We start from the raw sequence: 12,080 nt of genomic DNA, 5'->3' as shown, positions 1-12,080 counted from the left end.
ACCTTTGTATGCTGTCTGTGACCCAGCAGCCCCTTCTGGGCACCATTTTCTACACAGCATGTTGGTAAAGGAGAGTGGATCCAGACAAGGACTGCTTGCAGACTGACAGCTTCTCTGAGCTGTGCAGTGGTATAGAATGGCCAGAGTGGCAAACTGGAGATACCCCCGTTTAAAGGAGGGGCTGGCAGAGTGTGGGGCTCTGACCCACAGCAGTGCGTAAAAACATCTACGGTCTCGCTCTATGGCAAAGGGTTTGCATTTCTGTATTTAAAAAAGAAAAAAATGGGCTGGGCTTTGGCAGAGGCAGGCAGATCTCTGTAAGTTCAAGGCCCCCTCCCCCCTTAATGGAATTCAACTAGAAAATTGTTAGCTGCTTATCAGGGCCTGGGAACATCTCCTTACATGACTAGGCCTTAGGAGGCAGTAAGTAGATTCACCTCAGACACTGCCCTGGTAAAGTCTGGGCAGTGTCCTGTGAGTGAAGCCAAGGCAAGCGGATCTTCCTTCCACTCTCTTTTCTGTCTCTCCCCTGGAAAGGTGGCTTCTCCTCTCTTCTCCCTCCCCCCCTTTTCTCTTTGCTTCTTTCTCTCCTCTTCCCCCTTCTCCCTTTTCTCCTCCATAACCTACTAAATAAATTATAACCACTTTCTCTGTATGGTGTGCCTATTAGTTTCCCATGGGGCTCCCTGCATGGGACCCGCTGCCAACCCTTGGGAACTGCGCCACAGCGTTTTACCATTACAGTATGGACTTGCCTGATTTGGCTATTTAGATGACTGACCCAGTGGCTGTTTGGTTTTCTGGATTTTTATTTATCTTACTTATTTTGACAGGGGGTCTTTGCAACCAAGAGTGATCTGAAACTCTCTGTACCTGACCCCGTGGTCTTCCTGTTTCAGCCTCCTGAGTGCTAGAGTTCCAGGTGTGCTTTCACACCTAGCACAACCCAGCTTCTTTTCTTTTTCTTACTTTCAATTATGTGTGAGGCGGTGTGGGTAAATGCGCGTGAGTACCAGAGTCATCATCATAACTACAGCTGGAGTTATAGGCAAGTGTGAACCTCCAGATGTGGGTGCTGGGAATTGAACCCAGGTCCTTGGGAAGGGTAGCCAGTGCTTTTAACCACTGAGCCATCCATCTCTCCAGTCTTAGACCTTGGTTTTTGTTGTTGTTTTGTTTTATTTGGGATTTTGTTTGTTTTGAGACAAAATTTCTCTCTGTGTAGCTTTGGAGCCTGGAACTTGCTCTATAGACCAGGCTGACTTCAAACTCAAAGATCTGCCTGCCTCTGCCTCCCGAGTGCTGGGATTTAAGGTGGGCACTACCACTGCCCAGCTAGGGCTTGTATTTTTAATGGACAGACAAAACATCTAGTGGATGAAATCAATGGGGTTTTACGAGGAATAGCCATGGGCTGTGGTTAGGGGATCTGTGAGCTCTTTCAGCAGTGAGGAGATTGAGGTGTCCTGCCTGACCCACAGGGAGTTCAGGAACCCAGGGTCTATCTCTGCTAGCCCTAGAGACTTACTTTGGGCACAGGCCTCTTGCTGTGACTCACAATTTCAGGTACTTAGCTTCCTAGACTATGAAAGGGATTTTCTTTGTCCTCTCTCTGTAACTGTGGCTTTGATCAAGAGAAAGTAACACAGAGAGTGAGAAAGGTTTTAGTTTTTTGTTTTTGAGACAGGGTCTATATTGTGTAACCTTGGCTAGACTGGAACTCATTTTGTAGACCAGGCTGGCCTCAAACTCAAAAGACCCCCCTGCCCCTGTCTTTTAAGTGCCTGTATTAAAGGTGTGCTCCGGCCGAGTGAGAGGTGCTTCACAACATTCCTAGAGGAACAACCTTGTACCTCCCTTGGTTAGATTTGTGATCTTTCCCAGCTCCTTTTGATGCCAGGCAAAACCTAGAAGGAATACCTTGAATGTTTCGTCTTGCTTTTCTTTTGGTTTTGTAAAAGGGTCTCAATTTTCAGTTTTTCTGTGTCTGCCTCCTGAGTGCTGGGATTACAGTCTTGCACTCCTGCCCGTCCTTCTTGGTCGTGTGAATTCATATTCATTTCTACTCAGAGTCTTGCAATCACATTTAGCCAAATTAATATCAGGCAGAACTAGTTGGGAACCACACTCAAATGAATTTTTCGAGTTTCAGAATTTTCAAAGGATCTGGTAGGGTTGGAAAAGGAAATTCTTCTACCACTTGAGCAGGTGGAAGAACTTTATAACAGGCTCCCACCTGCAGCAGCTCAGCTATGACGACTTGGTCCTTTAAACACAAAGCCCTTTGACCACACGAATTCCCACAGATCCTCCTGCCTCTGCCTCCCAAGTGCTGAGATTAAAAGTGTGCACCACCACCACCAGCATTGTTCTCCTTCCTTTTTTCCTTCCTTTCTTCCTTTCTTTTCTTTTTTGTTTTTGTTTGGTTGGGGTTTTTGTTTGTTTGTTTGTTTGTTTTTGTTTTTTGAGACAGGGTTTCTCTGTGTGCAGCTCTGACTATCCTGGAGCTTGCTCTGTAGATCAGGCCTGCCTCTGCTTCCCTAGTGCTGGGATTAAAGGCGTGCTCCACCACTGCCTGGCTTTGTTTTTGTCTCTTAAAGAACGGCTCTACCTTAGCCCTTCTCTGTTCGTAGGGCTTCTGTATGTGCACTTGTGTAGAAAGGCAGGGTGCAGGTCTGTACAGCTGAAGCTTCAAAGCTCCAGAGTGTCCCATCGTTTCCTCTCCCAGCGGGAGAAGGTCGAGTGTTAAAAGGGGAGCTAATTCCCTAGGACGCACTTTGATCTCACTCCTGTGTGATGTGTGCGTCATCCCTGTTGTCTGCGCTCTTGGTTTCTGATGTAAGCCTTGCTGCACAACAGAGCTCTTGACTGGAGCTTGGGGATGGGGGTGGGGCAGGCAGAGACGTGCAGGCTCCTGTTGAAGCTCTCACTCAGAGCTGTATTTGATGTCCTTGAGAGTCAGGGTTAGTCTGATTTTCCCCAGCAAGAGGAGAGTCTGCTGTTCCCTCTTGATGGGTTAGTGCTGCATGCCAGGTGGAGGTGGAGGCTGACTGGAGGAAGGGGTCTTAGGACACTGGGCCACATATGGTACCCTTAGGATTAGTGCTGGGTCACCCTGTCTGCAGCTGATGTAAGCACTGCATGGGTGTATGAAGGGCTGCAGAAACCACTGTGGCCTCCTAAAGCTCCGTGGGTGCTTTACTTCTGGCAGGAAACTAGGTATGTGCATTTCACTTCTCTCCCAGTGTGGCTTAGAGTAGGGACAATGTCCCTGCCTGTGATGCCAAACTTGGGATGGGATTATGGAGAAATGCAGTGGGGGCAGCCTGGGGACCGAGTCAGGACCCAGTAAGGCAGAGCCAAGAGGATTGCCTTTGAACTTTATTCCTTCACTGCCTCAGGCGGGCCTGGTTAATTCAGCCACCTCTGGGAAGTCACCATGCTTGTCCCAACCTGTATGTCTGCACCTCAGTGGACTGCAGCGCACGTGGGGAGCTCTCGCCCTATTTCAAAGGAGACCTTCTCTGGACCCGGCTCCATTCGCTGTCCCCAACAGCTGCAGCCGCAGCTTGGGCCATGAACGGATGGAGCTGGCAGTTTAGACTCTCTCCATGTGTTGGGTTTCACTCTGGCTCTTCCATAGATGGAATGCCTCCTAATTGCACTCAACAGTCTGGGATCATGAGCCCCTTCAGAACCCCCACCCTGAGTCTGGAGAAAGGACACCTGGGCCTTGACTGGCACTGTGATCTGTGAACACCACAGCAAGAGAGGATAAGTTGGGAGTTCAGCTCTGTGGCACAGTGCCTGCCTGGCACATCCAAGGCCCTGGCTTTGGTTCCCCAGCACAGCACTGTAGGAACAAACGAGAAAATGTCAAGACCCTTTCTTGAGAGACTATGGTTGCTGTGCCATGAGCAGCTTTACCTCAGCATCTCCAGGCTGAGTCTTCAGTCCGTTGTGTGCCTCCTCCCATTTTCTTCCTCTGTACAGTACCCACAGACTTGATGCCTGACACAAGAGTGTGTGTGTTCATGTGTGTGTGCATGTTGAGTGGTGTGTGTGTGTGTATGTGTAGTTGGACTTTCTTGTTAGACTTCCTTTGGACCACCAGCCCCCAAATAATGACATGGAGACTTATTTCCAACTAGCTTTTATAACTTAACCCGTTTCTATTAATCTGTGTTTTATCACGTAGCTCTTCACCCCTCCTCCATTCTGTACTTCTGACTCCCTCCATGTCTTGCTGGCAAAATCCGAGCACCTAGATTCATCTCCTGACCTCCTCTCTCTGCCCAGAAATCCCACCTAACCTCTCCTACCTAGCTATTGGCCATTCAGCTCTTTATTAAACCAATCACAGTGACACATCTTCACACAGTGTAAACAACTATCCTACACAATGTGTGTATGGTATGTGTGTGTGTGTATGCGAGTGTGTGAGTGAGTGCGTGGAGGTGAGTAGTCTAGTATCGTGTGACCTGCACAGCACACACAGAAGTCAGATAACAATTTGGGAGTTGCTTTTTTCTCTACCATGTAGGTTCATCAGGCTTGTTGGCCCTTCTTCCATTTTCTTGCTTTGTTTCTGTCCCTGGAAAGCTCATGATTATCCTAGGCTTCTCAAAACAGAACTTGAAGGAACATTTGCTTTGGACATACAAACCCCAGAAGGAACGCTGTCTTCTCCGCCCTGTGAACACCTTACTTCCGAGGGCTGAGTGTGTGTGTAGGGGTAGGAAGGTCTACTTTCTCTGTGTAGACCAGTGGTACTGTACTTTTCCATAGAATACAGGCAGCCCTCTCATCCTGCTCCAGGGTTGGGATAAATTAGGAACCCTTGGAGAATGCATTCATTTTTTTCAGTGTTTCAAAGGCAGGGCTTATTATTTTTTCAAACAATACCCTCTTGCAACCCATTTCCCTAGATTTTGTTAATTTGTTACATCCTGGCTGGCTGGTCAGGCTTCAGACCACTGTAACTAAAGCTGGACTCTGGGGAGGTAAGGATGGAGTGAGGGTCAATTTGAGGTGCCCATGAGTGTTTCCACACCCATTCAACACTAGGCTTGCAAGTATGTACACATACACAAATACACACATACAGAAATCATACATAGCACAAGCATACACACATATATGCAAGCACACACAGAGTTTTAGGAGGTTTCGCCAGAAGTTGTTACTGACGAACATGCTGTGGATTAAGGGGCTTCCTTCCAAGCAGGGGATGGCACTGACTGGAACATGCTCCAGGCTCTCTGCTGCCCTGAGTGTACAGCATTCAGGAAGACTGAACTCTGGGGCCTGATGGGGGTCTTTCATGTACCCTGGGGGCTCACAGGAAGGAAGAGATGGAAAACCACTTCCCAGCCCCCCACTAGGGATGGCCTTTTACAGACCCCCAAGGATTTCCAGTTCCTCTGGGTGAGGAGACTTAGGGAACCAGAGAGGGAAAGAGCCCCTCTAACCTCTGGCTGGACAGCTGCACCTCTGACCAAGGCTTTATTAACATTTGAAAACCCCTCTGAAGGGCCTGAGCTTCCTGGGGCAGGCTCTGAAGGTTAGTGCAGAGACCTGTGGGGCTTCCCACAGAATAGGGCCAAGCGTCCAGGGCATAAAGACCAGGCCGGACTCAAGAATGAGCCCTTTGTGGCTTTGTCCGTAGCTTGAAAACTGTGACCAAGGCTCTTTCATTGTTAAGAAAGACTGTTTCTCAGCCACTGCAGACCCTGCCTTTCCCTGGAAGGTTCTGTTAGTGTCACACTCTAAACATTCATAACAAGCTTCGACTTTCTGGTCAACTCCTCTAATTCAGTAATGCCTTCTGCAGTCTTGACCACACATACGCTCAGGGGAGTATGTTGGCCCTAGAGCCGCAGGTTGGCCTGGAGTCTTTTCATTACTTCCTAAATTAAGCCCCTTTCCAAATTAAACCTAAACAGAATGCTATTTGATCATTCACAGTCTGGTTTTCAATTATTTATTTTTAAATAAGTCTCAATAATGGTTAATAAAAGATCACAGCTCTAACCCTTTACAACCTTTTCCCTGTGTCTGGTCTAAGCCCTTGCTTGGTGTGTGTGTTTCAGACTAGACAGACAGCTGAGCCTGCAAGGGTCTGGCCATCTGTTCGTAAATCAGGGGCAATGGTGCCACCTACTGGGCTCTTGCTATTACCACAGGCTTGGTGGCTGCCGTTTTCTGACAAGTACACATAGACCTGTTATTCTAGCACTGTGCTGGAATAAATAATGGCACATTGCAGTCATATGCTGAGTACAGACTCGGAAACAAACGCTGTGGTTGGGCAGTTAGCCTAAGGGTACAGCTAGCAAGGGGCAGAGGCCTCCAAACTCCAGAGTTCACCACTGTACCAGGGTCTGTCTGCCCTTGGAGCATATTTGAGTTGGTGAATGATTGGGACATCCAAGTAACAGAAATATAAATAGTGAAGGTTTTCTTCTCTTCTGAGCCCTTTAAGTCCTGTTGATTTTGTCTTAGTTTAGTGACTTCTTAACCCTCGTACAGCATTGTGAGCTGTGTTTCTTTCCATTTTTCAATAATGCGTTGTTTCCGCAGTATTATTTTAAAGCTGTCAGTTCTTACTGATGGTAAGCAACACTGATTTTCACCTTATTCTCCTCGTTTAGCATGATGATAAAAGTGAGTTGTTTTTGTTTGTTTGTTTGTTTGCTTGTTTTAATACATTTGTTGGGAGAGAATGTTTGGTGGCAGAGTACATGCCTAATGTGTAAGTCCTGAGTTCCACCCCTGCACTGAAGAACAAGTAGCTTAGAGCAAATTAGGTTTGTTTAGGGGCTGGAGACCTGGCTCAACTGTTACAAGAACTTACTGCTCTTGCCCCAGGACCTGGGTTTGGTTCCCAGCATCAAGATGACACTCACAACTATGTGTGACTCCAGTTCCAGGGTGTCCAGTTTCTTCTTCTGGTTCCTAGGGCAATGCATGTACACGGTGCATATACATACATGCAAGCAAACGTCAAATAAAAACAAACAAAAATATTTTTAAAGTTTGTTTGGGTAAAAGTATGTTAGTGTTACCAGGTGGTGGTGGTGCACAACTTTAATCCCCAGCACTTGGGAAGCAGAGGCAGGCGGGTCTCTGTGAGTTTGAGGCCAGACTGGTCTACAGAGTAAATTCCAGGGCAGCCAGGGCTACACAGAGAACTCCTGTCTTGGAAACAAAATGCTATGTTAGAGTCATGGGGAAACAGGTAAAATAATGGTGCAGGGCACAGTGAGGCAGAGAAAGCTCTTGGAAGTGTTGCTGAGCACTGGGACTTGTCCATCCTCTCTAGCATGCCACCTGACTGACAGTCTCAAGGACCCTTTTCTCAGCTGCAAATAATGAAATGTTGTTCATATGTCCAAATGTTCATAGGAGCCAATAGCATGCTGTGCTGTCATGTCACAATATTTTCTATTTTTTTGGAGTGTCAGGAGGCTTCATGAGAGGTATGGTTTCTCTCCTTTGCCCCCCCAGCATCATCAGCATCTCCTTATCATCATCAGCATCATCATCTTCTTCTTTTTCAAATAGCTTTTGATGGTCCACATAATGTATAACTCACAGTTGTACCTGGAATATTTTCAGCACCTTCCAGAGAAGCACATCCAGCCCTTTGACAGCTCATTCTTTATTTCTTCCAGCCATTCAGCTGCCCAAGTGCTCTGTGTCAACAGAGTCAGATAATAAATACATAGTCTTCTTAGTGCAGTTTTTAAAAACTGCATTCATTAATGATATGCACTTGTGCGTGTGCACATGTGTGTGTGTGCGTGTCCACGGTACACATGGAAGTTGAAGGACCACTGCAGGAATCAGCTCTTTCCTTCTTCCATGTGAGTTGTGGGGATCAAACCCAGGTCCTCAGGCTTCCTAATCTGGGTACTGTGAACCGAACCTGAGTCCTTGAAGGAAAAGCAAATGCTCTTAATGCCTGAGTCATCAATCTAGCCCTCCTTGTTTTTTGAGACAGAATCGCTCAAAACACCTGGAACTCATAGCTCAAAGTGGCTGGCGAGCAAGCAAGATCCTCCGTCTCCCCAGTGCTTGGATCGTAGGCACTAGCTGCCACAGCTTTCTTCCTGGATTCTGAGCGATTGAACTCAAGTCTTCATGTTTATATAGTAAGCAGTTTGAGCCATCTGCAGCCCTGATTTGTCCACATTCTTTCAATCATTTTCTTATGGTATACAAAGCAGTGGTCTCTCCTTGTGCATTGGCTTTAATTTCCTCCTTAAATGTATTGAGCCTCCTTTTATGTGCTAATTGATTGTGTTTCTTTTTTGAAAAAACATTTATTCAGATCTTTCGCCCAATTTTAATTCAATTATTTTGTCTCTTATTGAGTTGTAAGAGCTCTTTACATATTCTGGACACAACATGCTTTATAGTTTATGAGGGCTTACCAAGTTTTTGTCTTGACAATATTTTCTATTTTTTGGATTGTCTCTTTTAAAATCGTGGGTTTTTTTTTTATTATTATTATTTTTCCATTCAAAAATTTACACTTCCTCCCCTCCTCCCATTCCCGTCCTGCTCCCCCACTCCTCCTCCCTCCTTAAGAGAGGGCAGGGAACCCTGCCCTGTGGGAATTCCAAGCCCCCTCCCCCCGCCCATCCAGGTCTAGGAAGGTGTGCATCCAAATAGACTAGGCTTCCAAAAAGCCAGTACATGCAGTAGAGACAAATCCCAGTGCCATTATCGATGGCTTCTCAGTCCGCCCCCATTGGCAGCCACATTCAGAGTCCCGTTTGATCACATGCTCATTCAGTCCCGGTCCAGCTGGATTTGGTGAGCTCCCATTGGATCAGGCACACTGTCTCAGTGGGTGGTAAAATTGTGTTAATATAAAGAACACAAAGATTTCTGTCTTAAAACACTTGAGTAGTGCTAAGCCTCATCACAGTGCTGTACGGCCATTCCCACCAGTCATCTTGAGTACTTTTGTCACCTCCCCAAACTGAACTTTTCACCAGTAAACCAGTCCCTCAGTTGCCATTGCACTCAGTCTCTGTAGACATGACTACTGGGGTCGGTTCCTCATATCAGTGGGATCATAAATCATTTTCCCTTTCTGACTGATTTCACTTAATGTCTTCAAGGCTCGTCCGTGTTGTAGCATAGGTTAGGATGTCTGTCTTTTGAAGGCTAAATAGTATTTTATTTTATGCAAATTACACATTTTGTTAGTCCATTGGTTTACTGATGAGCATTTGGATGGCTTCCATATCTCTGCTTTTGTGAACAGTGCTGCTCTGAGCATTGGCACACAGTCTGTTCAAGTCCCTGCTTTCAGTTCTTTTGAGTTTGTACCCCAAATTGGAATTGCTGGATCATATGGTAATTCTGGTTTTTTTTTTTTTTTGTTTTTGAAGACCTGCCATACTGTTTCCGTAGCAGCTGTACTGTTTGACATCGCCACCAGCAGGGTACAAGGGCTCTAATTTTTCCACATCATTCACCAATACTTGTCATTTTCTGGATTTGTTTTGTTATTGTTTATGATTACCATTCTAATAGGTATTAAGTAGGCATGGTTTTGATTTGCATTTCTTTTTTTTTTTCTTGATGGTGATATCTACAGCACAACATAGTTTAATTTTGTTGTTCAATCTGTCAATCCATCATTGCTTGTTCTTTTGGTATTACATCCAGGAAATCATCGCCTAATCTGACACTTTGTTTTCTTCTAAGTGTTCTGCAGTTTTAGTGATCACAGTTAGGTCTGTGATCCCTTTTGAGTCAGTTATTGTTTATGGTATCCTTTGGGTTTTTTGTTTTGTTTGTTTGTTTATTTTTGGTTTTTCGAGACAGGGTTTCTCTGTGGTTTTGGAGTCTGTCCTGGAACTAGCTCTTGTAGACCAGGCTGGTCTCGAACTCACAGAGATCTGCCTACCTCTGCCTCCCGAGTGCTGGGATTAAAGGCGTGCGCCACCACCGCCCGGCTATGGTATCCTTTGAATTTGGATAGCCCCTTGTTCCAGCACCATTTGCTGAACAGATTTTCCTCACCTCCCTCTTGTGTTGCCTTGGCACTGTTGGCAGAGTAATGGCCATAAGCATGCAGCTTTATTTCTGAGCTCCAGTTGTGTTGCATCGATCTTTCCTTATGCAGTGTTGTCTTCACTTGGCTACCGTAGCTTTAGAGCAAATTCAACATAGAGAGGGCTGACTGAGTGCTTGCTCACTGGAACTAGCATGGTGTGCAGTCAGGCCCTGGGATGATCCCCAGCCCTGTGAAGACAAGCAAATAAACAATAAAATCAGGAGAGTGTGTCCTTCAGCTTCACTCTTCTTTCCTTCTCCTTGTTTGTTTGTTTGTTTGTTTGTTTTTGGTTCCAGGAGTTGAGCTCAGAACCTTATTGGCACTTGGAAAATGTTTTGCCTCTCTCTTTTAGTTTATCTTATGTGTATGAGCAGTCTGCCCGCATGTATGTCTGTGTTGTGCCACATGCATACCTGGTCTAGTACGACCCCTGGTTGACGCTGAGGATCAAACCCAGGGCCACATGCACACAGGCAAACACTCTATCAACCAAGCTCCATCCTCAGCCCTATTATATTGAGTTTTGTTTGTTTTGCTTTTTTAAAAATTTATTTATTATACATACACTTGCCAGAAGAGGGCACCAGATCTCATTACAGATGGTTGTGAGCCACCATGTGGTTGCTGGGAATTGAACTCAGGACATCTAGAAGAGCAGACAGTGCTCTTAACCTCTGAGCCATCTCTCCAGCCCCTTGCTTTGTTTTTAGAGACAGAGTTCCTCTGTGTAGCTTTGGAACCTGTCCTGGAACTCCCTCTGTAGACCAGGCTGATCTCAAACTCCTAGAGATCCGCCTGCCTCTCCCTCCCGAGTGCTAGGATTAAAGGTATGAGCCGCCACCACCACCCAGCTTGATTTTTAAATTAAATCAAGCTAGAATTTTTGGGGTAAATCCTACTTGGTTTTTTTTTTTTTTTTTTATTGAAAAAAAATTTTTCCGCCTCCTCCCCGCCTCCCATTTCTCTCCCCCTCCCCCCACTCCTCTTCTCCTCCCTCTCCAGTCCCAAGAGCAGTCAGGGTTCCCTGCCCTGTGGAAAGTCCAAGGTCCTCCCCCCTCCATCCAGGTCCAGGAAGGTATCCTACTTGTTTTTTATATTTAACCTCTTTTATATGTTGCTGGGTTCAGCTTGCTAGTATTTTGTTGGGATTTTTTTTTCTGTATGTATAAGTGATATTGGTCTATGGTTTCCTTTTTCCATTTTCTTAAATTCTTTTGTCTGATTTTGGTATCAGGATAGTATTAGCATCATCTAATGAATTGAGAAATGTTTCTTTTTCATTTTTGGAAAGGCTTATGAAAAATCATAAATTCTCTGATGTCAGTGGAGTCTGGTGAGGGTTTTTAATTATTAGTTCAGTCTCTCATGCTGTTTCTTACTTCCAGCAAGCTGATTATAGACATAGTAAAAGAAGAGAGGGGCTCAGGAGTGCAGAAGCTTGAGGGTTTCTCACTAGCCCGCCTTCTCCTCCTCTTTGTTCCTGGGGTCTCCTGATGAGTGAGCAGTGTCGAAGTGTGGGCAGCTCCTTGTGCCTGTGTCTGCCTGGGAAAGATGGTTGGGTGATATCAGGTAACATGGGAAGGAATTAAGAGTTCAGATCAAGACAAGACAATCAAGGGCAGAAGCTTCCAGGCTCAGGCTGCTGTGTGCAGACGTGCATGGCTTGTGTGATGTTTGCCGCATGCCATAGATGTTTAGCAAAGGAGGTTCTCTGCAGCAGATGTGAAATGAGCTCTAAGATGTGTAGCTCAGTGGTACAGTGCTTGCTTAGCATGCACAAAGCCTGGGCTCTCACCAGCACCATGGGAAATTGGATGTGGTCAGGGCTAGAGAAATGACTTAATGGTTAAAAGAACCTGCTGCTCTTCCAGAGGACTCGGGTTGGGTTCCCAGCACCCACAAGTCAGCCCATGGATGTCTAAAACTCCAGTTCCAGGGTATCTGATGCCCTCTTCTGGCCTCCTCAGGCACCAGGCATCTAAGTGGAACACTTTTTTTTTTT

At 45.9% G+C, this 12,080-nt stretch overlaps 1 protein-coding gene across 2 annotated transcripts in view; it reads left to right on the top strand.

The window, feature by feature from the left end:
• The window catches only part of Sufu (SUFU negative regulator of hedgehog signaling), a 98,098-nt gene that overhangs the window by 46,888 nt on the left and 39,130 nt on the right, over positions 1–12,080 (top strand). The gene's annotated exons all lie outside the window — the stretch shown is intronic.

The sequence above is a fragment of the Chionomys nivalis genome, chromosome 8 (genome assembly GCF_950005125.1).
Source record: "Chionomys nivalis chromosome 8, mChiNiv1.1, whole genome shotgun sequence".
Lineage (NCBI taxonomy): Eukaryota > Metazoa > Chordata > Mammalia > Rodentia > Cricetidae > Chionomys > Chionomys nivalis.
Note: the sequence above shows the minus strand (reverse complement) of the source record. Positions and strands in the feature narration are given on the sequence as shown.